General features: G+C 41.7%; 1 protein-coding gene across 7 annotated transcripts in view; it reads left to right on the forward strand.

Annotated features, from left to right (window-relative positions):
• The window catches only part of NUMB (NUMB endocytic adaptor protein), a 105,459-nt gene that overhangs the window by 15,717 nt on the left and 62,352 nt on the right, over nt 1-27,390 (forward strand). Inside the window, exon 1 of one of the 7 annotated variants that reach the window (XM_068398511.1) lies at nt 735-753. The exons of the other annotated variants lie outside the window; for them this stretch is intronic. The gene's annotated coding sequence lies outside the window, so the exon portion shown is untranslated. Of the gene's footprint in view, nt 1-734; nt 754-27,390 lie in introns of those variants that run through there. 7 annotated transcript variants of the gene reach the window in all.

Consider the following 27,390-nt stretch of genomic DNA (forward strand, 5'->3'; position numbering starts at 1 on the left):
ACAGGCAAAGCTTAAGAGAAAGCTTTTACCTGGATAAAACCTGGTTTCCAGGTCTTGCCCTTTCACATCAGCACCCTGCCTCTCAGTCCCACAAGGGCTTTCAGGAGGACTTGCTGCCTGCCGCTGTTGTAGGTCAAAGATGAGGTGCTGGCTTTGGCGCGATTGCTAACCTGTGGGCTGTGGAGGCCTCTGACTAAATTGTGCAAGTGAAGATCTTCCTGCAGAAGCACTGGAGGACTCTGTGCACGGTTGTTTTCCAGTGAAGTGGGTTGTTTTATTAGCACAGAGATAATGGTGTCGGCACCAAACAAGTGCTAGCAACACGAGCAGAGGAATGTGTTGTTTTAAAACTCTTGCTATTCAGGGTATGTTCTGCCTTGTGGCTTTTAGGTCCCATGCTAGGTTAATGTAAGCAATGGTCCTGGAAGAGGCAGGTGTAAGACAAGCTTTTTCTTCCTCCCACAGTCTTATTTTAAGTTTGATCTTTTTTTCATTTTCAGGGGTTAAAAAATACATTATTTCCTGAAGAAAAAAGGGTATGTTCAAAAGACACTTAAAGGAGAAGGAAAAAAAAAAGAAATTAATTAGAGGTTTTAAGTACACAGTGAGGATTATCTATTTAAATAGAGGTGACTTGCAAAGCTTGTGGTTTTTTTTTTTTTTTCTTTATGGATGCTGGAGCCACAAGTTCTACCATGATTCTTCTAAAATCAGTTCTGGATACGAAAGTGAGGGAAGGATCTCACAGTTATGGTAAGTCACAAGTCTGTAATTTCATTTTGCAATTAGTTCAGTCATGCCAACTGAAGCTTTTCAGGCTCATAAATTTAGTAGTGTTCATGATTAATCTAACAATTAGAATTTGTGTTAAAATACATAGACTTAAACACTCAGAAATCCTCTGTGACTGGCTTTGCTGAGAGTGAAGATACATCCGCTGACGCAAACAACATAATTCTTAAATGCAGGGTAAGCTTGAAAATAACAGTGACTGAAAATGGGTAATGTTTTTCAACTAACAGGACTTAAAATATGAAGCCTTGTCTGTAGGAATCCTTTCTCTAAAGGCAATTTCAACGTAGTTGCCAAGGGAATCTTGGGTCAGTTGGTAGCAGTAGAGGTGGAAAAACGGCCATTTCCAGTTTCTCTCCTGAGCCTCAACTCTACTGGGACTATGGCAGTGTTAATCACAAGTGCCAATTGACAGTGCTCAAGGGGTATGTGGTATTTTTTTAATTCTGACTATAGGAGGCTGAATGCAGGCTGATACTCCCAGAAAAGAGTATTAGCAGCACTGAGAAAGACTTGGCCTATTAACAACTGATAACTTTTAAGAGAAGGCCTTGCTTTTTGGATGAGTAAGATGATTTTAGAGGTCATTATTTGTCTTCGTACTGTTACCAAAAAAACATGAAGTCTCCATCTCTAGATAAGCTTTGTATTAGTCTTCTGTACTATTCTTAGTACAGCTTCAGTCACAAAATATATATGTCTGGAAATTGGGTAATGTGCTGATACTGAAGCAGTTTGGTATTTGGTATCCTTACATCTAGCATTTTTGGCAACAGAAATTCTGCAAAAGGTAAATTTGAGTCTAAAACATGCAGACTTGCAATGGAGGGTCTCCTTGTTTTTAGAGTAACTGGTTGTGGAGGCAGATTGTTCTTCACAGAAAGACAATCTGTAAAGGCAGGTGAGACATACTTCACCAGTGAGGTGTGAAACTGGTTGTATTTATTCATTCTCTCTTCTGTTGTGCACTTAAACTTGAAGGCAATTTAGGTGTCAAGAACAGAAAAGGCTGAATTTCTTACAGGTTTCCTTCACTTTGTTAAGCTGGGCATTCTTCAAAATGTGTATTCTGGGCCCCACACTTCAAGAAAGATGTTGAGGTGTTGGAGCGAGTCCAGAGGAGGGCGACCAAGCTGGTGAAGGGTCTGGAGGGTCTGACCTACGAGGAACGGCTGAGGGAGCTGGGGCTGTTTAGCCTGGAGAAGAGGAGGCTCCGAGGTGACCTTATTTCAGTCTACAACTATCTGAAGGGAGGTTGTAGTGAAGTGGGAGTTGGCCTCTTCTCCCAGGCAACTAGCGATAGGACAAGAGGACACAGCCTCAAGCTTCGCCAGGAGAGGTTCAGGTTGGACATTAGGAAGAATTTCTTTTCAGAAAGGGTCATTAGACATTGGAATGGGCTGCCCAGGGAGGTGGTGGAGTCACCATCTCTGGATGTGTTTAAGAAAAGACTGGACATGGCACTTAGTGCCATGGTCTAGTTGACAGGGTGGTGTAAGGGCAACGGTTGGACTCGATGATCCCTGAGGTCTCTTCCAACCTGGTTGATTCTGTGATTCTGTGATTCTGTGATTCAAATGAAGCAGGACTAAGATAAGGTCTAGTAATTGTTAATAACACAATAAAAAGTAGCAAGTTCCAGTTACATACAAGCATTTGCTTAAATCCGTATTAAAGCAATCTTTTCTGCTTTTCTTCCTTAATTATCTTAATGAAGGTAGTCATCAGTTACTTTGAAACTCTCAGTATAATGCTTTAAGTCTTTCAAAGGTTTGCTCTAATAACTGAGGAAGAATGTTGCCAAAGTCCAAAAGAAATTGTGAAATGCAGTTTATAGTCATTGGTGCAATGTGTTTTAAATTTAGTCTGTGAAGTCTACCTAGTAGAAAATACAGTAGAAGATACCTACTGGTATTAGGAAAAAACCTATTGATGTTAGTACAGTCACAAACTAGACAAGTGAAGACAGACTTAATTAAGCATTTTCCATTTGACTCCCAATAGTTTATATAGGTGTACTGAAACAATTCCTAGCATTGGCAAAATTGCAGTTTACCTCTTCTCAACGCTTTGTGTTACAGTGCCTTAATTACAGTTAACCATGAAGTTCTGAGTGGAACAGATTTTGTCAATACTGAAAAATTGTAAAAACAATTTTTCTTTTTTGTACTCTACCAGGGATGCTGTTGGTGCAGAAGGAGTAAAAGCCTGAACTTGCGGGTTGTAGGTTATCCTCCATACTTTCTGAAAAGCTTAACTATAGGTTGCTGTTAGCTCAATCCTGATATGTTGAACTATTAGTAGCTGCCATACTTTGAAGCCTGCTGGTTTTATCAGAGATAGCCTGTTGTTAGCTTGGGGTCGAAATCCAGCCTTTAAGACAGAATTTTTTGTTTTGTTTCTGACCCTTTGTAATGCCTAAGTATAGTCAATACTTGCTTTTGTTTTGGGATTTTTTTCTGGATTGCTGAGTAATAGATGCAAAGTCAACTCGATCCTTCAAGGTCTATTGGCTAGTGCTTATTACTGTGCATCCAAAGCAGCCGTGTTGTCAGGTCCCAGCTGGAGGAAGGAAGCAGTACGGCTGCTGCTCTCAAGCTCCGTGCAGAATTACCATTTCCACCAACAGCTGGTTCTGTACTGAGCAGACCTGTGTGCTGCAGTACCGCTCTGGTCCTCTGCAGCTGCTGCACAGTGCTGGGTCTGTCTTAGAGATGCTGGCTTTTGTGGAGCTGCTCTGGCTGTGTCTTTTCACTGAGCTTCCCGGTCTGCTTTTGTTTTTTTGCAGGGTTGAGGGGAAGTGAGAGGGGCTGCTCAAAGGAGAGCCGGGCTGGGCCTCTGCTGGCCCTGCATTTCCCAGGGTGGTTCCAGTGCTGCAGAGCTGGTGTGGGGCTGGTGCTGCACTTGGGCTGGCTCCCCTGAGAAAGATGGAGGTTGTGAGGTAGCTCTGTAGCTCCTTGGCTTTATGAGCAGTGGACTTGGGCAGACTCTACTTGGGTGGGTCCCAGGCTTTGTTGCAGGGGACAATATGTACACTATAGTTCAGCCTGCCTTTATCCTAGATAATGAGTCTGTCTCTGTGTATTGATTCAGTGTGCAAACAGTGGGCTGTGCGAAAGTCGGTCCCAATGGAGAAAGATGATACATAAACATACATTGAGCAGGCACAATTAACTTATACAGTAGACATTTCTCAGCTCTGCCAGGTATTAGTTACAAAAGTCTGGGCAGTTAATTTCCTATTGCCTGATTCTACAGTTTAACTATATTTGGTTTTATTTAAATAAGAAAACAGAGCTTTTAAATTCAGACTACAGAAATAGGCAAAATTAATGGTAACAATTTAGCTTTACGTCAAATCCAAACGCAAGTTGCAGCTTCAGAGGTCTTTATGCGTACCACATTTCTCTCTTCAAAAAGCAGACGGAGAAAGACAAAAGCTCTTGAGTGGGAGGAAGCAACAGAGAAAGGGAGGAATGTACCAGCTTGCCAAAAATGTGCCACAGCCTCTACAATACAATGTTAATAATTCTGCCTAATGCAAATGCAATAAAGGTCAGCATTTTATATCCAGAATCAATCCCTTTTCCTATTACTGGACAAAAACCACTATAGACTTGGTTTTTGGGGTTTGGTTTTTTTTTTTTTTAGAATTACTCATTTTACTATTCCTTTAAATTGAAGGGTGCCATCTGAGGTTTTTAACAACATTTTTCATAAACTGCTTTCAGATGTATGGAACGAAATATTATTTTAAAGACCCTAATTTTCCATTTCTGTCTTTATTTCCAAAAGTTTGGACAGCATTTTGCACTAAAAAAGTGAAGTACTATAGGTTTTTCAACTACTTTGGAAAAATGAGCATAATGCAATACTAAACTCCATCTTCCTGAGAGCCACTTTACAAGAAGTTCATCTAAACAACTTAAATAGACTAATTTGAAGCGTACCCTATGCACTATTTGGATCAGTTCATATCTGGTAGAGACGAAAGGACGGGTTTTGACTTGCACAATTCAGCCATAACCACACTGTAGAAATATTTGATTTTACATCCTGCTTTTTCTACTGTAAGTCCTATTACGTTCAGAAAATAAAATACTTTCAAAAAGAACACTCCACAGTTTCTAATGTTTGCTTCACATCTTGGGAGCTCTTGCAGTGGCCATATTACCTATTCAGCAAATAAAGGAAGTGCTTCTAAGCTCATTTGTAATGCATGATTTCTTACATTACTAATTTCAGAATTAATCAGATCGTATAGTAATACAGTAATGAAATTTTTCTCTTCTCTCTACTCAGAAGTCTCCACACCTTCATCATACAAATATTTAACAAATAAAAGATGAAGTGCAATCTCACTATTTCTCTCATAAGCTCCGAGCTTCTGTCACAAGAATTGCCATAATCAAAAACTAACCTCTACATTCATGATCTCACAGAGTTCAATAAAGGCATCTAAAGCCCATAAAATTTAGCTGCATAATCTTAAATTCAAGTGAGTTTACCTTTGTGATCAATTAATTGGATTAACAGGTAAATAGGAGCCCACTAATGAAAGGAAAAGAAGGTGCTTCTATTTATGTTCAGCAGAGATTAGCGCTAGCCTTAGTACTGCTTGTATTGTACCTATGCCTAGGAAGAAGAATATTTAACAGTAAAAGCTGCCAATATCAGAAACTGACAAATTCAGAGGTAACAACAAAGGAAGTTACGGTGACCGATTCCTTCTCATAGTGAATTTATTTCAATATGGATTACAAGTCAAACATTAAGATCATGTATACACAAAAAGGAATATAGACTACATTTCTACTTAGGATTCTAATTATGCCAGTAAGAAAGTGAGGGCTGGGTGAATACTTGATGCTGCAAGAGACAGAAGAAGTGACCTCAGAATGTGTAGGCAGGGGATGTGCCATCAGCAGTCCACTCACTGTGCCTCCTTCACGTTTATCACTAAAGTATTGCCTACAGTTCGGGTGCCTACATTTTAAGAGAAGCTTTGTGATATCAGGTTCTCATCCCACTCAGCACATATATGAAAACTGAGTTCTTATATTTCAGAAGTCAATTAACCTAAGTATATAACAGAAAATTAAGCAAGAACTAGATCATAATCTAAATGACAAAGACTTCAAACTTCTTTTCATCTTTTGCTTTTTTCCTGCTAGATCAAGTAGCTGGCATATCACAGAATCAACCAGGCTGGAAGAGACCTCTGGGATCATCGAGTCCAACCGTTGCCCTGACACCACCCTGTCAACTAGATCATGGCACTAAGTGCCATGTCCAGTTTTTTCTTAAACACATCCAGATTTTGATTCTAGACTAATTATTTGGAGCTTACTTTTAGCCACTGGAATAATTTGCCAAGGCATGAGGAGAATCCAACATTTAAAGTTTAAAAAAAAAAATAAAAATGTGGAGTGTGAATTACAGCATAAACTATTGTTCAAACAAAACCTGACTTTGCTGCTTTAGGCCTACTTTGTGCAAGCTTTTACCACAGACGGTCAACAAATGAAACTGTATTGCATCTGATTTAGAATCATAGAATGGTTTTGGTTGGAAGGGACCTTAAAGATCACGTAGTTCCAACCCCCCTGCCACAGGCAGAGATACCTTTCCGCTAGACCAGGTTGCTCAAAGCCCCATCCAACCTGGCCTTGAACACTGCCAGGGAGGGGGCAGCCACAGCTTCTCTGGGCAGCCTGTTCCAGTGTCTCACCACCCTCACAGTCAAGAATTTCTTCCTAATATCTAATCTAAATCTACCCTCTCAGTTTAAAACCGTTACCCCTCATCCTATCACTACATGCCCTTGTAAAAAGCCCCTCTCCCACTTTCCTGTAGGCCCCCTTCAGGTACTGGAGGGCTGCTATAAGGTCTCCCCGGAGCCTTCTCTTCTCCAGGCTGAACAAGCCCAACTCTCTCAGCCTGTCTCTATAGGAGAGGTGCTCCAGCCCTCTAATCATCTTCGCAGCCCTCCCCTAGACTCGTTCCAACAGCTCCATGTCTTTCTTATGTTGGGGGCCCCAGAGCTGAACGCAGTACTCCAGGTGGGGTCTCACGAGCGCAGAGTAAAGGGGCAGAATCACCTCCCTCGACCTGCTGGCCACGCTTCTTTTGATGCGGCCCAGGATACGGTTGGCCTTCTGGGCTGCGAGCGCACACTGACGGCTCATGTTGAGCTTCTCGTCAACCATCACCTCCAAGTCCTTCTCCTCAGGGCTGCTCTCGATCCATTCTCCACCCAGCCTGTATTTGTGCTTGGGATTGCCCCGACCCACATGCAGGACCTTGCACTTGGCCTTTTTGAACTTAATGCAGTTCGCACAGGCCCAGCTCTCAAGCCTGTCAAGGTCCCTCTGGGTGGCATCCCTTCCCTCCAGCGTGTCGACCACACCACACAGCTTGGTATATTTCTAACTATAAAATAGATTGACCTGGTAAAAGATTTGCAATTAGACTACATTGGTTTAGTTCAAAATGGTGCCCCCAGGAAAGAACACAAAACGGGGAAAACAGAGACTCAACATAAGCCTTATTTAAACACCGAGAAGTTAAATGTAGAGACAGGAGTGGACGTCTGCATACCAGAGATGAAATTGGTTGCATTTTAAAGCCGCCACCTCTCTCCCTCAAAAAAAAAGGAGCGGCTGGGGTCGTGAAGGCAAGGGGGGGACCCAGGCTGAGATACCAGGTGCCCAGTCTCTAACGCCTCTAGGCTGAACGAGCCCGTCATTTGGCGTGGTAAGCCTTTATATAAGCTAACACACATTTCTTCTACTTATTTTCTTTCCTCTAAGCACTTCTTAAGAAGCATTCTTCTCCTGGGACAAAAATTTCAGTACTACTACTGGCCAAGTTCGTTAATGACATCTGCCCACACACACTTGGACCTCCTAGATAAGCCCACATAGTCGACAGGGTACCAGAGTCCTTACCTCAGACAAAGAGGGAACTCTGTACCTTATTATCTTGATAGGTAATTTCATAAACACCAACACTTGGGATGTGCTCAGCCCAGGCGAAGGGCAAATGTGCAGCTAGCTCAATACCTGTACCCTAAACTGAATCACAAACTATAATGGAGAGGGTCTGTTATATGAAATTTTGACAGAATAGTACTCCATATCCCACAAAACTTTCAGTTAAACAAAACTTTGCCTGTGACTCAAACCCTGGCCTAAGACACACTTCACTAAAAGTCTAAGCATTTGTCTTCGCTGTTGTTTCAGTTTTTTGGGTGTTTTTTTTACGTTTTAGTTACCCAGAGTATACTAGGAAGAGGTTAATTTTGAGATGTGCTAAAACACACATTCCACACCACTGAGCTTTACAGAGCTATGGGAATGAATACTATGGCCTGCTGTTAAAGAAACATTACTCCTTTTAACTCTGTCTATCAGGATGAGAGGAGATACCAGAAGGCAAAGTTTGTTGTGTTTTTTTTTTCTCCAGAGAGAAGGGAAAAAAAAGTTACATCAGCTGCATTATCACAGAATCACAGAATGTTAGGGATTGGAAGGGACCTCGAAAGATCATCTAGTCCAATCCCCCTGCCGGGGCAGGATTACCTAGACCATATCACACAGGAACGCGTCCAGGCGGGTTTTGAATGTCTCCAGAGAAGGAGACTCCACAACCTCTCTGGGCAGCCTGTTCCAGTGTTCGGTCACCCTCACCATAAAGAAGTTTTTCCTCATATTTAAGTGGAACCTCCTGTGTTCCAGCTTGCACCCATTGCTCCTTGTCCTGTCAATGGATGTCACTGAGAAGAGCCTGGCTCCATCCTCATGACACTTACCCTTTACATATTTATAAACATTAATGAGGTCACCCCTCAGTCTCCTCTTCTCCAAGCTAAAGAGACCCAGCTCCCTCAGCCTCTCCTCATAAGGGAGATGTTCCACCCCCTTAATCATCTTTGTGGCTCTGCGCTGGACTCTCTCTAGTAGTTCCCTGTCCTTCTTGAACTGAGGGTCCTAGAACTGGACACAATATTCCAGATGCGGCCTCACCAGGGCAGAGTAGAGGGGGAGGAGAACCTCTCTTGACCTGCTGACCACACCCCTTCTAATACACCCCAGGATGCCATTGGCCTTCTTGGCCACAAGGGCACACTGCTGGCTCATGGTCATCCTGTTGTCCACTAGGACCCCCAGGTCCCTTTCCCCTACACTGGTCTCCAACAGGTCTGTCCCCAACTTGTACTGGTACATGGGGTTATTCTTGCCCAGATGCAGGACTCTACACTTGCCCTTGTTATATTTCATTAAATTTCTCCCCGCCCAACTCTCCAGCCTGTCCAGGTCTCTCTGAATGGCAGCACAGCCTTCTGGTGTGTCAGCCACTCCTCCCAGTTTTGTGTCGTCAGCGAACTTGCTGACAGTGCACTCTATTCCCTCATCCAAGTCATTAATGAATATATTGAATAGAACTGGTCCCAGTACTGACCCTTGAGGGACTCCGCTAGACACAGGCCTCCAACTGGACTCTGTCCCATTGACCACCACTCTCTGGCTTCTTTCCTTCAGCCAGTCCACAATCCACCTCACTACCCGATCATCCAGACCACACTTCCCCAGTTTAGCTGCGAGGATGCTGTGGGAGACCGTGTCAAACGCTTTACTGAAATCGAGATAGACCGCATCCACAGCTTTACCATCATCTATCCACTGGGTAACATCCTCATAAAAGGCTATCAAGTTGGTTGAGCATGACTTCCCCTTGGTGAAGCCATGCTGAGTGCCCCTAATGATCCCCCTATCCTTGATGTGCCTAGAGACAGCACCAAGGACAAGTTGTTCCATCACCTTTCCGGGGATGGAGGTGAGGCTGACCGGTCTGTAGTTACCCGGGTCCTCCTTCTTGCCCTTTTTGAAGACTGGAGTGACATTCGCTTTCCTCCAGTCCTCAGGCACCTCTCCCGTTGCCCACGACTTAGCAAAGATGATGGAGAGTGGCCTAGCAATGACTTCCACCAGCTCCCTCAGCACCTGTGGCTGCATCCCATCAGGGCCCATGGATTTATGGACGTCCAGATTGCTTAATTGGTCCCTGACCCAGCCCTCATCAACCAAGACAGATTCCTCCTCTATCCTGACTTCTTCTGGGGCCTCAGGGGTCCGGGGCTCCTCAGGACAGCCTCCAACAGTATAGACAGAGGCAAAGAAGGCATTCAGTAACTCCGCCTTCTTTTTATCCTCTGTCTCCAGGGCCCCCACCTCATTCATCAGTGGGCCTACATTGCCTCTAGTGTTGGCTTTACCTGCAATGTATTTGAAGAAGCCCTTTCTGTTGTCCTTGACCTCTCTTGCAAGGTTTAATTCCAAGGAGGCCTTAGCTTTCCTAGTTGCCTCCCTACATCCTCTGACAACAGACTTATATTCCTCCCAAGTGGCCAGCCCCTCCTTCCATGATCTGTACACCGTCTTCTTCCACTTGAGTTTGCCCAGCAGTTCCCTGTTTAACCATGCAGGTCTCCTGGTACCCTTCCTTGTCTTCCTACTTGTTGGGATGCTCTGATCTTGAGCTTGGAAGAAGCAGTCCTTGAATGCTAACCAACTATCTTGGGCCCCCTTACCTTCTAGTACCCTGTCCCATGGGATTTCCCCTAGCAATTGCTTGAAAAGGCCAAAGTTGGCCCTCCTGAAGTTCAGGGTTGCGATTCTGCTAGCTATTCTGTTCCTGCCACATGAGATCCTGAACTCTACCATCTCATGGTCACTACAACCAAGGCTGCCCTCAACCTTCACCTCTTCAACCAGACCCTCCTTGTTAGTGAGGATAAGATCCAGCAGCGCTTCTCTCCTAGTTGGCTCATCCACCATTTGCATCAGAAAGTTATCATCAATGCACTGGAGGAACCTCCTGGACTGAGGATGGCTGGCTGAGTAGGCCTTCCAGCAAATATCAGGATAGTTGAAATCCCCCATGACAACCAGGCCCTGTAATTGAGAGACTGCTCTCAGCTGCCTGTAGAAGGCCTCATCACCCTCCTCATCCTGATCTGGTGGCCTGTAATAGACACCCACAACAGTATCACCCCTGCCAGCCTGCCCCTTAATTCGCACCCACAAACTCTCAACTCGCTCCTGATCTGCCCCTGGACAGAACTCAATACATTCTAGCTGCTCACTCACATAAAGAGCAACTCCACCACCTCTCCTTAGCGGCCTGTCTTTCCTGAACAAGACATAGCCATCCCTGACCACATTCCAGTCATGCGAGGTGTCCCACCAAGTCTCTGTAATTGCCACTAGATCATAGCCCCCCGACCGAACACGGATTTCCAACTCCTCCTGTTTATTCCCCATGCTGCGTGCATTGGTGGACAGGCATTTCAGGGAGCGAGCTGAGCACACCGATTTCACCCCAGGGGGATGGGAGGCCTCCTGGTCTACCTCAACACTAGAGCGTTGCCCCAGTGGTGCAAGCCCAGCTACTACCCCATCCCCCTTCGAATCTAGTTTAAAGCTCTCCGAATGAGCCCTGCTAATTCCTGTCCCAGAACCCTTTTGCCCCTACAACATAAGCCTTTCCCATGTATTACCGTCACACCTGTTGTCTTATAAAACCAGCCATTATCAAAGAACCCAAAGCCCTGCCTGTAGCACCAGTCTCGTAGCCAGGCATTTATGGAGAGAATCCTACTATTCCATCCCACGTCATCACCTGAAAATGGAAGGAGGGAGGAGAAAACAACTTGTGCCCCAGACTCTTTCACGAACCGTCCTAGGGCCTTGTAGTCTTTCTTCATCCCCCTCAGACTACGGGATGCAGCTTCTTCCCCACCTGTCTGGAAGATCAGCAGGGGGTAGTAGTCTGTGGCCTTCACCAGGTTGGGGAGTTGCCTGGTGATATCCCTGATTCGGGCTCCAGGCAGACTGCAGACCTCCCTGTGATGGGCGTCAGCTCTGCATATTGGGCCCTCAGATCCCTTTAGGAAGGAGTCTCCAACCACTAAAACTCTTCTCTTCTTCCTTGTGGAGGAGGTAGCTATACGTCTGAGAGGTTTTTCTGACTGTGGTGGGACCTCTGATATAGGTTGCCTCTCCACCACATCCCCATTGGACTGGCTGTATTCCACCAGGGCTTCATATCTATTTCTCAGAGGCACCTGTGGAGGCAAGGTAGGCAAGGAGGGCACTCGCCTTTTGCCACGGCCATAGACTTGCCTCCACTCACTCCTTTCCTCTAGGTTATTGTTTTCCACCTGAGAGGGGCAGAGTACAGGGGCCCCTCGATCCTGGGAGCTCTCCAGCAGGTGCTCCCATTTTTGTTGCAGGGAAGGCAAAGCCTGGCTCCACCAGTCTATCTCCATTTCAGCCTCCCAAATGCTCCTAAGCCTTTCTGCTTCAGCTTGAAGCCTTTCAACCTGGCTTTGCAGCTGTGCCGCTCGGCCGAGCAGATCATCTACCTGCTCACAGCGCACACAGCCCCCTGCTACCAGAGAGACGCTGTGGCATTCCCTGCAGCCTGCGACCTGCACCATTGCCTCCTTCCGTGGGAGCTCTGTCTGGGTTCCCACATCCATTTTGGTCTTCTTCCGCCGGGTGGAGACCATTGTTCTTTCACTGAGCTGGGAAATACCTCCTGGTGACACCCCTGGTTCCCAGCTCCTTGGCGCCTTCCTCGCCTTGTGCACTGGGAGGGAGTCAGCGCCCTCCCCAACGAGCTGCAAACGGCTGCGGCCTCTCCCGCCCTGGGACACACCCAGTCACAGCTAAGTCTCCCTCTCCCCTCTGGCCAGGGACTAGTCCCTGCCCTCCAGGAGGCTTTTTATCACCCGATCACAGGGGGTGGTGCGTTTAAATCGCTTAAATCACCCGCGGTGCCTCCGCGGTGTTTTCGGCTACGCCCCCTCCTCTCCTGATTCGTTGCCGGGAACCTCCGGGTCCGGGTCTGGGTCCGGGGTGGGGGGGGAAGCAGCTCGGGGCTGATGCTCGTGGGGGGCTCGGGGGGGCCCAGAGTACGAAAACCGCCCGGTTAAGCCCGATGTCGCCCTCGCCCCCGCACTAACCTCAAGTCGCTGCCGCCGCTTTCGCTGCTGCTGCCGCTGTCAGCTCTAAGAGAACAATTCTGAACTTGGGACCGACAGTGAGTTAAATAAATACAAGAAAAAAAAACAGCACTCGTCATATCAACATGAGAAGTGTATGATAGTATGATGCAAACTACTGTTATTCCCTATTTTTAGCAAATATGAACTTCATCTGTGGTTTTACTCAGAAATGTTAGTCTCTGTTGGATGAGTTTGTGTGGAAGAACAGCAGAACCTGTAATTTGTTTGTTAGTATGGTCAGAACTTAAATTTTAATTGTCATACCTATTGAATACCCTGTGTAATGTAGCTGAAAATAGTTACGTGCCATGAGCTGAAACTTTGGAGGATTCTTTTAAGCCTGTCATATGCAAAACCCCGTTAGCAAGGTTCAAAGGTGGCTCCTCGTGCTGCATTCACAGAAGATCTTTTATGAACAGCCTTGGAATGCTACATGTGTGGCTGTTTCTAAAACAAACAGATAGTAACTCTTCCCCTCTCTCTCTGTTTATATATAGACACAGATGAATTAAAAAGCTTGATTCATCTTCAGGCTGTTTTTTATTTATTTAATTTAAATTAAAAAAGTCCGTAAAAAGTAAAGTTCTCCTTTAAATAGATATTAAAGTAGTTTAGGACTAATATTTAAGCAAGCGTTTTTTATAAGCTAGTAATATTTTACTTTAAAGATATTTCCCTATGATGTTTTACATCTAAGGCTGAAGAATTGTCCTTGAGATGAGAAGAGAGAAATGGAGAGGGGAGGGGAAAAAAAAAAGCTGACTTCATAGCCAAGGATATCTAAAAATGGGGCATAAACATCAATACTAATTTTCCTTTTTATGTCCTCTTCAAAATGTATGCAATACTAACAACAGAAAGTAGGCCTAATCCTTGCTAGGAGAAAACAGAAAATGTTCTGTATGAAACATGGAGAGGTGGCCCATTCTCTTCTGAATGTTGCAGTTTCTCAAGTTTTAGAAGATGCTAGCCTTAAGTGAGGATAGAAAAATATTCTGTCACAGTATCCTGCCGGTCTTAGGTCTATGTGTGCATAGTAGCATTGACTCTCAGAAACAATTTCAAACTGAGTAAAATAGGTACTTATTTTTTTTAAAATATACCTTTTTTAAAAAACCTCTATTTCCATAGATTGTATATATCTCCTTGGAGCAAGGTTTCTGGGTGTTACTGTGCTCTTGGTCACTGGAAATTGTCATCTGTAATGCTTTTACATCAAATAATTTGATAATAGAAGACATCTGGCTACTTCTAGATAAAGCTTGTCAAGTGATGGCAGATACTTAAAAACAAACAAAAAGTGAGATGGGAGGCAAGTATCTAGATATCTTCTCTAGGAGATAGATTGTCATGAAAGTTCAGAGATGGTTAAGAAGGTGGGGTTCAGCTTTACTGGTAAAGTGTTCCATCTTGACAGCTCTTGTTATTCTCAAAACTGTTGATGAGGTTAAAGGTTTTCAGATATTCAACTATCACACAAGCCTTTCAGCCGTGTTAAGTTCAAATCCTTAGTGATACATTGGGATTATGGCTTTTCTGTCTCATCTGTCGTCTTAGTGTCTGCTGGCTAACCACTGTTGCCATTTTCTGCCCTTTGCATATTCTGCCCTTCACATATTCAGAAAGGGAAACTATAGACCACTTGGAATACTTTAATCTCTACAGTCATGGGGTTTTCCTCAAGAATAGACTAAACAGCATGTTCGTTTCAATAAAGTTGTGTTAGGGAAACACTGGATGCGCGAGTAATACTTTTCTTTTGTCCACGTGGGCAAACCAATTTTTCTCATTCAGTGGTAACCAGCATAATATAAAATATGTGTATTTGGGTTGTAGTTTCATTTAGTTTGTAATCTAGTCTTTTGGGGGGATTTTTTTAAGTTTTCCTGTGCTGCTTATATCGATCTTGATATTTCAAACTGTAAAACTGTAATGAAACCAACAATATGCTTTGGGAAAGCTAGCATAAAATTCCATTGTTCAGTATCTGAAGATCTTTTATTTTGTGTTTTCCACTTTATGAATGTTTACTGCTGTTTTTTTTCTCGTCAGTTGTGCAATTTAATGCAGACAGGTGACCTGGTGGGGACTTAAATTGTAATATTTAGTAGCATTGTCCTGGTCATATTGATATTTCTGAAAACAGAATGTCCTTAAGCAAGTCCTTTGGGAAATTTGGCCTAGCAGAGCTCACTATTAGTGCTCTCAGTTAGTGCTCAGGAAAGCTGTGATGAGCTTGTTGCTGGCTTTCATGCTGAAGACTGACCTATGATATTTCTACCCCTGGAGGGAAAATCATTATTAAGGATATGTTTCCTCTCCTTATATATAGTGAAATCTATAAGATAGAATAAGAATCTGTTGCTAGGGCCTTCAGCTGTTGAGTTCAATTTTGGGTTTGGGGCATATTGTAATTAAAAACAAGTAGCAGGAAAACCATTCCCATACTAAAGGCACTTAGATTATTTTTTTTTTCTGATTTTTTTCTTTTCTTCCAGACTCATGTAGCATAAACAGATAGGTTGTACAACAGATTTTATGTTTTGGTTGATGATTGTTAGTAGTGGCTATGAAATAGGGTGAGATCTGGTAATAAACAGAATTTTTCTTTGGGAAAGAGAAGTAATACAATGAAATGGTCCACAGCATGGAAATGATCATTTATAGTAGTTAATCTAAGCTTCTCAGTTTTGTAAACTAAATTTCATTTCTTTAGAAGTCAAAGTAGTAAAGGACCAGGTGGAGTTGTCTGATGAGCCATGTCTGACCTCTGAATCACCAGTAAGAACTTTCTGCTGTGCTGAAGCTTTTTCTGAATGCACATTTTGCGAAGAAACTAAGTATTGCGACTCTAATAGAGCTGCTTATCTGCTAATTACTGAATGCTATCAGTTTCTGAACAAAAACAGTTATTTTAAAATCTTTTAATAAAAATGCTTCTTGTCAGTCGATCACACTTTTTCCTTGGATGTGTGCAGAAAGAACTTGTAGAGGTACAAAGCAGTCTCTCCTTTCCATGCTCAGATGCCACTTTAGACATAAGAAATGCTGAGTGGTGTGACCCATAGCAGTGTTTCAAGTCAGGCTTTCAAAGGCTTGGTCAGAATTGTGTTGATACAGACACAGCTTTGGGTGTGCTGGCCTTTGGAGAGGCTTGAGATGTCATGGGTCTCACATTAATACCAGGATTTTCACTTCTTGTGTTGAGAAGTAATACAATTTTGCTTTTTGCATGCATGGAAGTTAATGGTTACTAGTACATGAATACAATTTAAATAAACAATACTAATTTTTTTAGAACTTTATTTTTCTTCTTTACTCTTTTGTTTTGGTACCTGTTCCATGGAGTTTTGAATCTGATGGGTTAAAAAAAAAGTTGATTTGTACAGGTATGATGCATTTTCACTAGAAAAAATACTTGCTCGGGCAGATCTTTGTGTTCACTACCACACTTAAACAGACAGGAAAAAACCTCACTGACTTGTTTCTGAAGGTACCACTCCCAACGTTTCTTCATCTGCCATTCTACTTTTGTTGATCTGGTTGTGGAAATTAGTCGAAGTAGATGAAACAGCTGTCTCAGTTTTAGTGTGGTTTGGGGTCAAGCAAAAATAGCAGTACTTATGTTGGAAAGAGGGAGAACTGCGCTGAACTGATTATACTTGTAAATGCACTGGAGTTTTACCTAGAGCACTGAGCCAAAATGGGTTCTTGTTCTGGAATAGACTTCATTAAAGTTTTGTTCAAAGGCTTTTTTGGTAAACCTGTTAAATCAGTTTGGGAGCTACTGATTTGTAGGGAACTTGTTAAGGATGTACTGCTGGTTTTCTCTCTTTTTTTTTTTTTGGTTGTTGTTTCTACAGTTGTTCAGACTCCTTGTGCCTTTAACAGTTGCCTTATGTCACGCAGTGGTAGAATGGCTGGGATGCCTCCAGCTGGAGAGGATTGTATGAGAGAACAGCAGCAGCATGGCACAGTGTATACCTATGTATAGGAAGAAGAAGAGTGGCAGGAAAGGAGTGTTCCAAGTTGTATTAATTAGTGAAAGCCATGTACACACTTGTGTGTACACTGATCAGTTGTGAGCCTGAGGGAGGGAAGATGCTGGTGTGGAGTCCTATAAGCCACTCTTTGTTATTGTAAGAATTAGTTTCTGATACATGAGACTTCTGATCAGATGCTGTCATACACTTTCTGAAAATCCACATGCATTTTTCATCTTTAAACAGCTCAGCTAAATGTAGTTGACAAGAATTCTGATGGACAACTAAAATATATCTGTATTTCTGCAAAATTTGGTTTTGTTTGTCCCACTTATGAGACTGAGAATAATTTATTGTTTTGAGACAGGCTAAAGTTTGGGAATACATTGGTTTTTAATAAGTGTAACGATGATCTCATTTTCGTCTGTCTTGACAGGTGTCAAGCTGTTAGTATCAGCTATTCTGTGCTTCTCTGGAGCTCTCACTGCTGCTGTTTAAACCAGCTTATCATCCTAAAGTATGGTTCATAACCAATTCTCAGAACTGCTTCTAGCACCCTTTAAATGGGAGCGCAACATTTACTATCCTGTGGCATAAAAGCTGGCTTCAGTATGTGTGTATTAGTAGCTCAGTCATTTACTGTGCAGTCAGAGCTCTTTAATGCATGCTGTCCAGACCTAGTGAGTTGTTTAAATTATTTGTTCTAACACTTCACATCTTGACATATGTATGACAGTGCCGTGCCCTAGAAATGCAGGGCAGGCTGTAAGGTATAGGTTGATATGTAAGATGAAAGAGCTCTATGTTCTAAACCACCAGAATATATAACCACAGGGATGCATCATTTCAGTTTCCTGAAAGTAACAATTCACTTTCATCACGGTTATAAACAGGGAAGTTGTGCTACTGTTGAGGAGACTGCTGTCTGTCTGCCTAATCACGTTCATTCCAGTGTATATCACATCTGTCGATCAGGCTCTCTATTTTTAACTGCAGCGGCAAACTTAGCCATCATTAGCATGATACTTGTGTTGTAAGGTTAAGCAGGGCAGAGAGGCAATTCGGAGCTAATTCTAACCAGTTGGTTAAGGTTTCCTTGATTTGTTTGTATTGTATTAAAATGGTTAAGTTAGAATACACCCAATAAGAAGTTCTTGAAGAAGTCCCTCTTTCCTTATTTTGTACTTTTTTGAATCTGAGCTTAACTGCACTTCCTGGTTGTGTGTGTGGGAGGAATGGCAGTAATGGAATGTAGAAAAGAGATGACTGGGAGTGGCTTTGGACCTCAGTTTTCAGGTAAGTGTTCAGGGATGTGAAGGGCAAGAAGAAGGGCTTCTGCAAGTATATCAGCAGCCAAAGGAAGACTAGGGAAAACATAGAAAAAGCTGAGATACTTGATGCCTTTTTTGCCTTGGTCCTTATTGGTAAGATTTGCCTTGTGGAGTCCAAGGCCTTTGAGACTAGTGGGAAAGTCTGGAGCAATGAAGACTTAGTCTCGGTAGAGGAGGACCAAGTAAGGGAACATTTAAACAACTTTGCTATAAGGAAGTCCGTGGGACCTGACAGAATACATCTGTGAGTGTTGAGGGAGCTGATGTTGTAGCAAAGCCACTCTCCATTATTTTTGAAAGACTGACAATAGAAGACAATTCCTGAGGACAGGAAGAAAGCAAATGTCACTCTTGCCTCCGAGAAGGGCAAGAGGGTCTGGAGATACACAGACTGATCAGCCTCACCTTGATCCCTGGGAAATGATGGAGCAAATTCTCCTGTGAAGCCATTTCCAAACATACGAAGGACAAGAAGGTGATTAGCAATAGTCATCATGGATTTACAAAGGCCAAATCATGCTTGACCAACTTGTGAGCCTTCTGTGACAAAATGACCAGGCTGATGGATGAAGGAAGAGCAGTTGATATTGTTTTGACTTTAACAGTGATTTTGACGTTTTCTCCCTTAACACAGTCATTGGCAATCTAGCTGATGATGTACAGGCTAGGTAAGTAGAGTGAGGTGGATTGCAAAGTGGCTACAACGCTTGTCTCAAAGGGCTGTAGGTGGTGGCACAAAGTCTAGCTGGAGGCCAATTACTAGTGGTGAACCCTAGGAGTTGATAGTAGGGCCTTGACATCTTCATTAATGACCTGAATGATGGGACAGAATACACTCTCAAAAAGAGATACAAAATTGGGAGGAGTGGATGATACAACAGACGGTTGTGCTGCCATTCAGAGGGACCTTGACAGGCTGAAGAAATGGGCTGACAGGAATCTCATATTCAAAAAGGTTCAACAAGCAAATCTGCTAGAAGGATGTCTGCATTCTGGCACTGGCATCCCTGTACTTCACTGTTCGTACCATTGCCAGCTGTTGGCAGACTGCTTGTACTCAGGCTTGGGCAGCATACTGCGTTTTAAGCCTGGTGATTAGACTAAAAATATGCAAAACTGTTTGGAGACAGCTATCAAAGTCCTAGAGAAGAATGTGATAACAAAACTAAAACATTTATTTTAAGAGTACTTGAAGTGTTGAGGAGGCGATTTTCACAGTTCTGGACCATTATTTAAATGTTACTTGATGTCAGAGTTCAGTGAAGCAAGGAATGTGAAAAGTAGTTTTAATCACAGCTTATGTAATGATTTACCCCTTGAAAACTTACAGGGTCACTGCTGTCTACCCCTGTGTTGCTGAACCCATGGTCTATTATGCTTGGTAGAGTCAGCCCTGATGCCACAAGTTGCATGTGGTTTGTAAGTTACTTCTTCGTGAAGATGCAACAACAGTTGCACAGAGGAGTGCTAGGAACAGATTCCTTAAGTGGCCTGTGTTTATGGGTAATCAAAATAGCTTTAATAGAACTGTTGAGGTGTATGTTAAGTATCTTGTATGTAGCCATATAAAGCATTTAATACAAGAAATTGGAGTCCAAAAGAAAGACTTGAAGATGATGACCTGGATTAATTGTCACGCCCAAACGTGCACAGTAAGTAGGGGTTGTGTGAACTCTGGAAGGTTTTAATAAACGTTATAAAGCAAAATTCTAATCTGGCTACACTTGCATGTGTAACAGTTTTGTGGCATGTGCTGTATCCAATCTTGGAAATGGATACTAGTTCACAAGCTTCAGGAGAAACACTTGGAATAGCTGTATGCTACGAATGATGCTGCTTTCCCTGCCCCCCTCCCCCCCCCCCCCCCCCCCCCACCCCCCCCCCCCCCCCCCCCCCCCCCCCCCCCCCCCCAAAAAGCCTAATGTATCAATTTCTGTTATTTAGGGTTTTGTACTGGTCTGTTGTAGTACATCTTTATCATGGTCTGAGACTGTGACATGCTTTCTTGGCTTTGTTCTTTCATCAATGGTGGTGTATGACTGAAAAAGCCATCACAAGCTTCTGAATTACAGGTAATCTCTGGAATGGAGATACTCATCAATATAGTTAAGCCAAAAAAAAAAAAAAATATAGCTTGATTAATGTGATTATGCGAAGAAAAATTTTAACTTAGTGCCCACTAATACTTGACGCAGATGTTCATCTATACACACAACACCTTCAGGGGCTTCTGTAGTTGTCTTTTTACTGATGTTGGCTTGGCAGATTTGGCACAGCTAAGAGTGGATTTTATTAGTGCATCATTGATAGATATCCACGTGTGTTCATTTAGATAATGAAGCTGCACAAGTATCACGAGCTTGTGATGAGAAGGCAGAAGGCAGGTTGATTGGCTGGAGGTTTGTACTGAATCTAGAAATAGTATTCATTACGCTCAATGGATTCCAACGTCCTGTTTTATAACCACTTTTAAAGGGGCATTCTCAAGCTTATTTATAAATCAAACTTCTGAAGACTTAAATTTGCAGCAGCATTTTCTGTTGACGGATATACCTAAGTGCCTATGCATCAGCATACTGCCATCAATTGCAATCAGTTTGGCAATTGCTTAGATAATCCTTGTTGGAAGGAATATGTCAATGGAAAAAGATTCCTGTTTTAATCCTAATAATGCAAGCTGGAATGTGTGTTGTCTGCTGGATTGTTATTTGAAGTGGATGCCAGAAATTCCTATGATAAAATCAGTGATAATCATTATGCCAATTGAAGGAGACACCAGCTCCACCCCAGAAGTTAATAGGAAACAAAATCTGGAAAACTTGATCCAAGATGAGACTATGTTGGCCCTGGAATACCTCTCACTTACCCCAAGTGTGGGTACCCAAATTCTAGAAGCCTGTCTGCCTATGTGACCTTAGTTTTATTTCTTGTCTATGAAACTGATAGAATTTTGAGATGCTCTTGGCAGGGAATTGATAAGAAAAATATTTATACAGTTGCAGCTGTGTGGTTCTTCCTCATGTATATATTTGATTCCAGATGTCTAGATCCAAGCAGTAATTAAATGTGGTTGATTTCCTTTTTAAAGGGATAGCAGTCAGTCAGCTCCCCAATATGTGCAGTAGAGTGACTGCTGTGTAGTTTGCTGAAGATTCTGAAGTGGCAATACAGTTAAGTGTTGTACCAGAGGTGGTTTCTCATTTAAAATAGGGGTAATTATGGCACAGTGTAATATGTGAACCATAGCATTACAAGCAGGTAAGCAGTCCAGGAGGTTATAAAAATGCAGTCGAGGTTTTTTGATAAACTTTGCTCAGTCTGAAATTGGACCTCAAGAACTAACTTTTGTGCTTAGATCTGGCTCAGTGCCATTTAAGCTGAATCCTAAAAATACAATGAAAGCAAAATAGTTTTGTAACAACTCTTTGAAGAAGTGAATTTTTTTTTTGCTGCAAGTTTGTACAAAGCCCAGGTAGCAGCTCATAATATAGCTGCGCTTTCTAAAAATTTATGTTCATGAATCTACTAACGTACTTTATTGCTATTTAAAATAGCATTTGTGAATTTAGCAATACTTTTAGATCCTGAAAAATAGATATCTCAATCTTGCTTTGCTTTATAGGAAAGGATGTGTATATATTATAAGGAATTTAACTAGTATCTGTTTATCTTAACATCTGGTTTATTCAGTCTGGATTATGGGATTTGCTTTGTCATTGTGTAAAAAGTACAGTATGTAAGTGCGCTTCACTGTTTGAACTAGAATTTAATATACGCAAGCTCAGATTTGTCTCTGTGACTTGGCTCTGTGTTTTGCTGTGTGTCGCTTGCACAATTCTCTTTGCTGTTTGATAAAATTCTATTCCCTCAAAAATTCTTACCTTTTGTTTTAATCTGATGTTAAAAACTGAGGTAATGCGTTTTATCTAATGTATTAAGAGCTTGAACTGGAAAAAATATTGTTTGAGATCTCATGTGCCAGCTTTTTTTCTTCCCCATCTTGTTTTCAAATGCAAATATCTAGAAATGCAAGCTGATTGCTGACAGTTAGTAATTGAACTAAATATGAGAGCAAGCTTGTCCAAGCTCGTTCACTCACTCCAGTAAACGTTTTTAAGAGTTTATAGCACTAAACCAAATCTCACTGAATGAAGCTTTTATGTAGCTTTCAGTAGACGTTCTACTAAAAAAAAAATTGTAGTAAAGTTGCTTATTTGCTCAATGCTCTCTATTTGCATAAACTTCAAGAAGAATGCAGAGATCAGTGCTCCATCTTGGGGAAAAATGGTAACTAAATGTAAAGTCTAATAATAAAACCACATTAAAACCACATTTGAAGTAGTCATTCAAGTAGTTTGGGCCAATCTTTTTGTTAATTCTGTACTTGAGAAGGTAAGACTTTTTGACCAGTAAAGCAGTAATTTTACTTAGGAGGGAAATTGGTAAAATGTTACCAGTTCATTTAGGAGCCCTGCAGTTTATTATTGACCTAAACAGCTTGTTCTGTAAGGACTTGGTGCCAATACTAGGAAACAGGGAAAAAGAGCCTGATCAAAATACTTGTTGACCTTATTCCTAATGTCATGGGCATCTCCTTGCAGGTTTGGGGATGTAGTCCTAAAAAAGGAAACACAGAAAAAGCCACAAAAGCAGTAAACATCCCATCTTTCCTAAACAGATGAATACTGTTTCCATAGTGAACAGACATGGACTATATTCTGATAAATTCCAAATCTCTATATTGGAAGAAATAGCAAATAAATATTTTGTTCTACTAAACCAGTTTCAGGAAACATGTAACTTCAAAACAGAATGGAAGTAACAAATAAAAGCTTTCCCACAAGACCACCACATACAGAGCTTAACAAATACATTGTTCCTAGTTCCCTGCAGCGGCAGAAGTGGACATGTTCACCAGGATTTCTGCAGTGGACAAGACTTGGTTAGAAAAGCCTCGATATTCTTAGGCAATAATTTTCTGGAAGCCGAAATAAGTAACTAGCAAACCTGTATTTATTATCCTAATCTCCAGATTTGCACACTTGTTACTGCTTTCCTGACAGGATGTTTTGGAGGACAGTGTGTCCCTCCCTTGAGGTCAAGGCAGGACAGGGAATAGATCTTCATCCTTAAGAACTGGAGCCTTTTTAAACAATGATGCACCTTTGATATGTGATTGTCTGCAGAGAAGAAGGGTATCAGCTACAACACTTCCTCATATTGTTGTGTACTCAGAAACACGTCACTACGAAAGTCTCAAATCTTTACAAAGTCCATGTTGTAAACTGGAGTGTGTGCAAAACTGTAATTTATGAAAGCTCAATTTCTTGAAGACCTTTGTACTAACCAGTTTAAAACTCTACCCTTGCTTTGTAGATACAGTTTAGCAGGTTGTTTAACTCCATGTGGCACAGCTGTTTTAAATGTAGCAAGATAAATGCTGAGGAGGATTTTTTTGGTGTTTAGTTTTTTTTCCTTTTTTCCTCCCCCCCCTCCAATCATGACTCTTAATTTACATCCTTCTCATCTATATAGGCTGACTAGTAAACAACTTTATAGTAGAATTAGAGGGCTGGGTTGGTGGGGATTTTTTTGGTTTGTTTTTAAAGCTGTGTTTTCTGCTGGAAGTCTCATTGTGAACTGTCTTCTGTGGAGCACCTCCCTTCTGTCCTTATGGGGTAGTGAGCGCTGCTTCTGGCTTACTTGGATTACTGCTGCTCATTATGTAGGTTTCCCAATTTGAAGGAGTGTCACTAGTTTAGTTTCAGTGGCATGGATGTAACATTTCAAGAACTACTTGACACAAGGAATGCAGGAGGTATCATGCCAGCTAATGAAGATCAAGTTTATTTGCTCACTGACTTGCACTCTGAATTCTGCACCAGCAGTTTAATGTGTTTTCCCAGGTGTAGCACTCTGCTTATGGGGGTGCTGGTCTAGCACCTCTGTCCTGAAAGTGTTCTCAAAAAAAGCTGAATCCCATTTTACTGATGACATATAACATGCTTTCAAATGAGTGCAAAGGAGCTATCTTTGTAAATTAAAATGAAATTATAAAGGGTGATGTGTGTGTGTTGTGCTGTGATGGTGTAGTTTTTTTTCCCTAAGATTGTAAATGTAAATCTGATCTCTGATTACAAGTGGAAGAGCTGCCAGAAGATCTAATGCAATGGTTTGATAAGTGGTTAGCTCTTTTGGGAGGAGCATTGGGAACGAATATCAATTTTCATATGAGGTTTGATTTTTCATGTTTAAAAAAAAAAAAAAAAAAAGCTGCTCTATTCAGGCAGTATACTCTACTGACCAGAATGACCTTTGAAACAAAATCATTGTTGATACAAAGCTGTAGACTTGCTTCAAGATCGAAGTTTTAAGTACTGATACTTGCTAGGAATTTATGATTTAATTAAGAAGTGGCTGACTTGCAGAAAGCCACATGCCAACTTAAGCTAAATATGTAGAATTCTAATAGAAAAATGATAGAGTAATTAATAGCAGCCAGCAATTTCATCAGGGATTATAATTATTTTGTAATTCTAAGTAAACTAGGTGTAATTTTGGTGCACTTGTGGCAGCTGTAAAGCAAATCTTTTCCCTTAAAAGAGGAAAAAAAAGGCAAAAGGACAGGAGAGGAAATCATGGGAGGCAGGGTAGGTAGACTATTTGAATTAGGTTTAATATTCACAACGTAGTGGTGTGTTGACTACTGTGATGAAAACTTTCTATTAGTACCTTCAGGGAGACGGGGAAGAAAGGATTATAGCTGCGACTTTCCCACTGAGAGTCTTTAATTTTGGTTTCTACAGGAATAAAGAGGACAATTGTCCACTCCTGAGCCTGCCTGAATATAAATGTAATGTTGCCTTTCACTTACTGGATTGATACTGTGGGTTGTTTGGGGTTTTTTTGTTGTTGTTGTTGTTGTTTTTTTTTTTATCTGGGAAGTGCTTGCTTTCTTCTGCTGTTCTTAATGGAATGGAAAACGGAGATGAAAAGGCATGTATGCTCTGTGAGGCCAGAGTTTGCAGAGAGGCACTTTCAGCTGTCTCTCTTCTTTGCAGGGGTTGCTGAGGATTGAAATCGGTCAGGGCAGCGGGGCAGTTCACCTGGGAAGCGATGATGGAAGGGCACAGCAGTGCTGGGCTCTCTGAAGACCTTTGTCCTCCCTGTACAAAGTACATACAGTACTAGTCCAGGCTCTTTAACCCATAATCTCAAGCATAGTAGTGATTTGGATCGATTTAATTCAGGAAGGATTTTTGTGTGGGGATGAAGGGAGTGAGATAAGAGCCCAGCATTATTCTGCAGTGAAACTTTACAAGTTAAGCGAGCTGGAAGTCTGGCCCTAACTTATGTTTTGCTATTAATGTTAGGACTCGATTTTGTCCTTTGGTTACCTGAAGTCTGGTGGAAAGTTCTGGGTTTTTTTTCCTCACATTTGCCTATAGGGTGTTTTGCTATGAGTGAATGTGTTCAAAACATAACTCGTTGGTATGTGTTTAAATAGTAATTGATGTAGGGGGTGGATATTTCCTGATATTTAATGGTGGTTTAGAAGAATTAGTCATCATTGGCCAGGAAATACCAACTCCAGATCAGATTGAGTTCAGTTGTCTAAAAGATATTTCAGTGTCCATCTGAATGTGGTACGTTGTCAGAGACATTGTGTTCATAATAGCATCTTGTTTTGGTGTTTAATTATAGAATATGTAGTGGTGTGTGGGTTCTATGTGCTATAAATATGTTGTGTTGGAGTCACTGCCTCTGCTGCCCCAGGTTTTGGGAAGTGGTTGGACGGTGTTGCCCAAAACTCGACTTAAATTCTGTAACTATAGAATTGCTTTTGGATTCTCAAATTAAAGAATACTTGCTACTTCTCCCCCTGCCTTGGCAACCACAATTGCAGTCTATGTAAATTTTACAATATAGTTCAGTTTGGGATTAAAACTGTGTCTTTTCAGGTTGATCAGATTCTCTTCCACTTTCCGAATGGCAGTGATGATTTCGTGAATCCTCAGGAAGCATTTTTTTCCCTCAAGAGTCTTACAAATTGTTTTATTCCTCAATGATGTTTACATCAGCCTATGTTCTTTAGCTTACAGATTGACTGGGTACGTGTGTGTACTTTTTCCATGTCATTGACAGAAACTTAAAGCACTGATATTAGAGAAAAGTGGTGTTTTATTCTCTCCCCTTCTCCCCTCCATGACCTTTATACAGATTGAAGAAGGGGCTTGTTTTGCTTATTATACTCTTTCCTAACATATCAAAAAGCATTTTAGACTTGTGTTGGATTTTCACAGAAGCTCCTCAAACTTTTTTTCAAGGTGAATTCCCAGTCTTTTGGTAGGGTTAAGCAGATGCCATGATAAACTTTAGATCACTATTTAAGAGATCTTGAGAGATAAAATACCAGTAAGGCTGAGTAATGTTTCCTTTTTAATCCCATTCATCCTGCTTAGCTCGGTTTAGATAAAGATGTGCCTTCTCCTTGCAGGAAAGGGTGCCTCTGTGATAAAATGATAAAGCCTTCCGTACCAGCCAGTAAACTGAACTTGTCAAATAAACTAGATGTCGAATGTACAGTAGATGATGCATAATGATCTTAATAGCTTTGGTTATGTAAAAAACAAAACAAAACAATTCCCAAATTGCTGATGATTGCCTACATAATAAGTATATCTTGTTACTGTATAGCTTGTGCATATTTTCTATGCTATTTTTTCAATATTGAGAACTCAAAGGCCTGAAATTCTAGATGTAATTTAACACCTTATGCAACGCTGTTTGAAAGCACTTCCCAGTTTTTTGTGTGTGGTATGAATTTGTGATGATGTTACTCTTCTGTGGTTAGGTAGTCAGAATTTGGAACCTGTAAAATCATTTTCCCAGATAAGGGAAAAAAAAAGCGTATATTGGCAAAAATTCATTGTTCAATGTTAAGATTGGACTCTGAATCTTTACGTTCAATAAGATTGAGGTATTGAATCTTTCAAGATTCAATTTGTAAGAAAGCTTCTCAGAAAATATTAGATTTGATACAGTTACAAGGCAAAATCACTTCTCCAGTTAGCTATACTGTTCTGCTGATTTGGGACTGCTTAATGCCTTAATGTGAGAAGAGAAATAGTAATTCAGAGAAGTGCTCTTATCAAGTAACTGCATGTGCAATTGAAAAGGGATGATATATTTTACGGAAAATATCTGGAAA

This window comes from Nyctibius grandis, chromosome 4, assembly GCF_013368605.1.
Source record: "Nyctibius grandis isolate bNycGra1 chromosome 4, bNycGra1.pri, whole genome shotgun sequence".
Taxonomy (NCBI): Eukaryota; Metazoa; Chordata; class Aves; order Nyctibiiformes; family Nyctibiidae; genus Nyctibius; species Nyctibius grandis.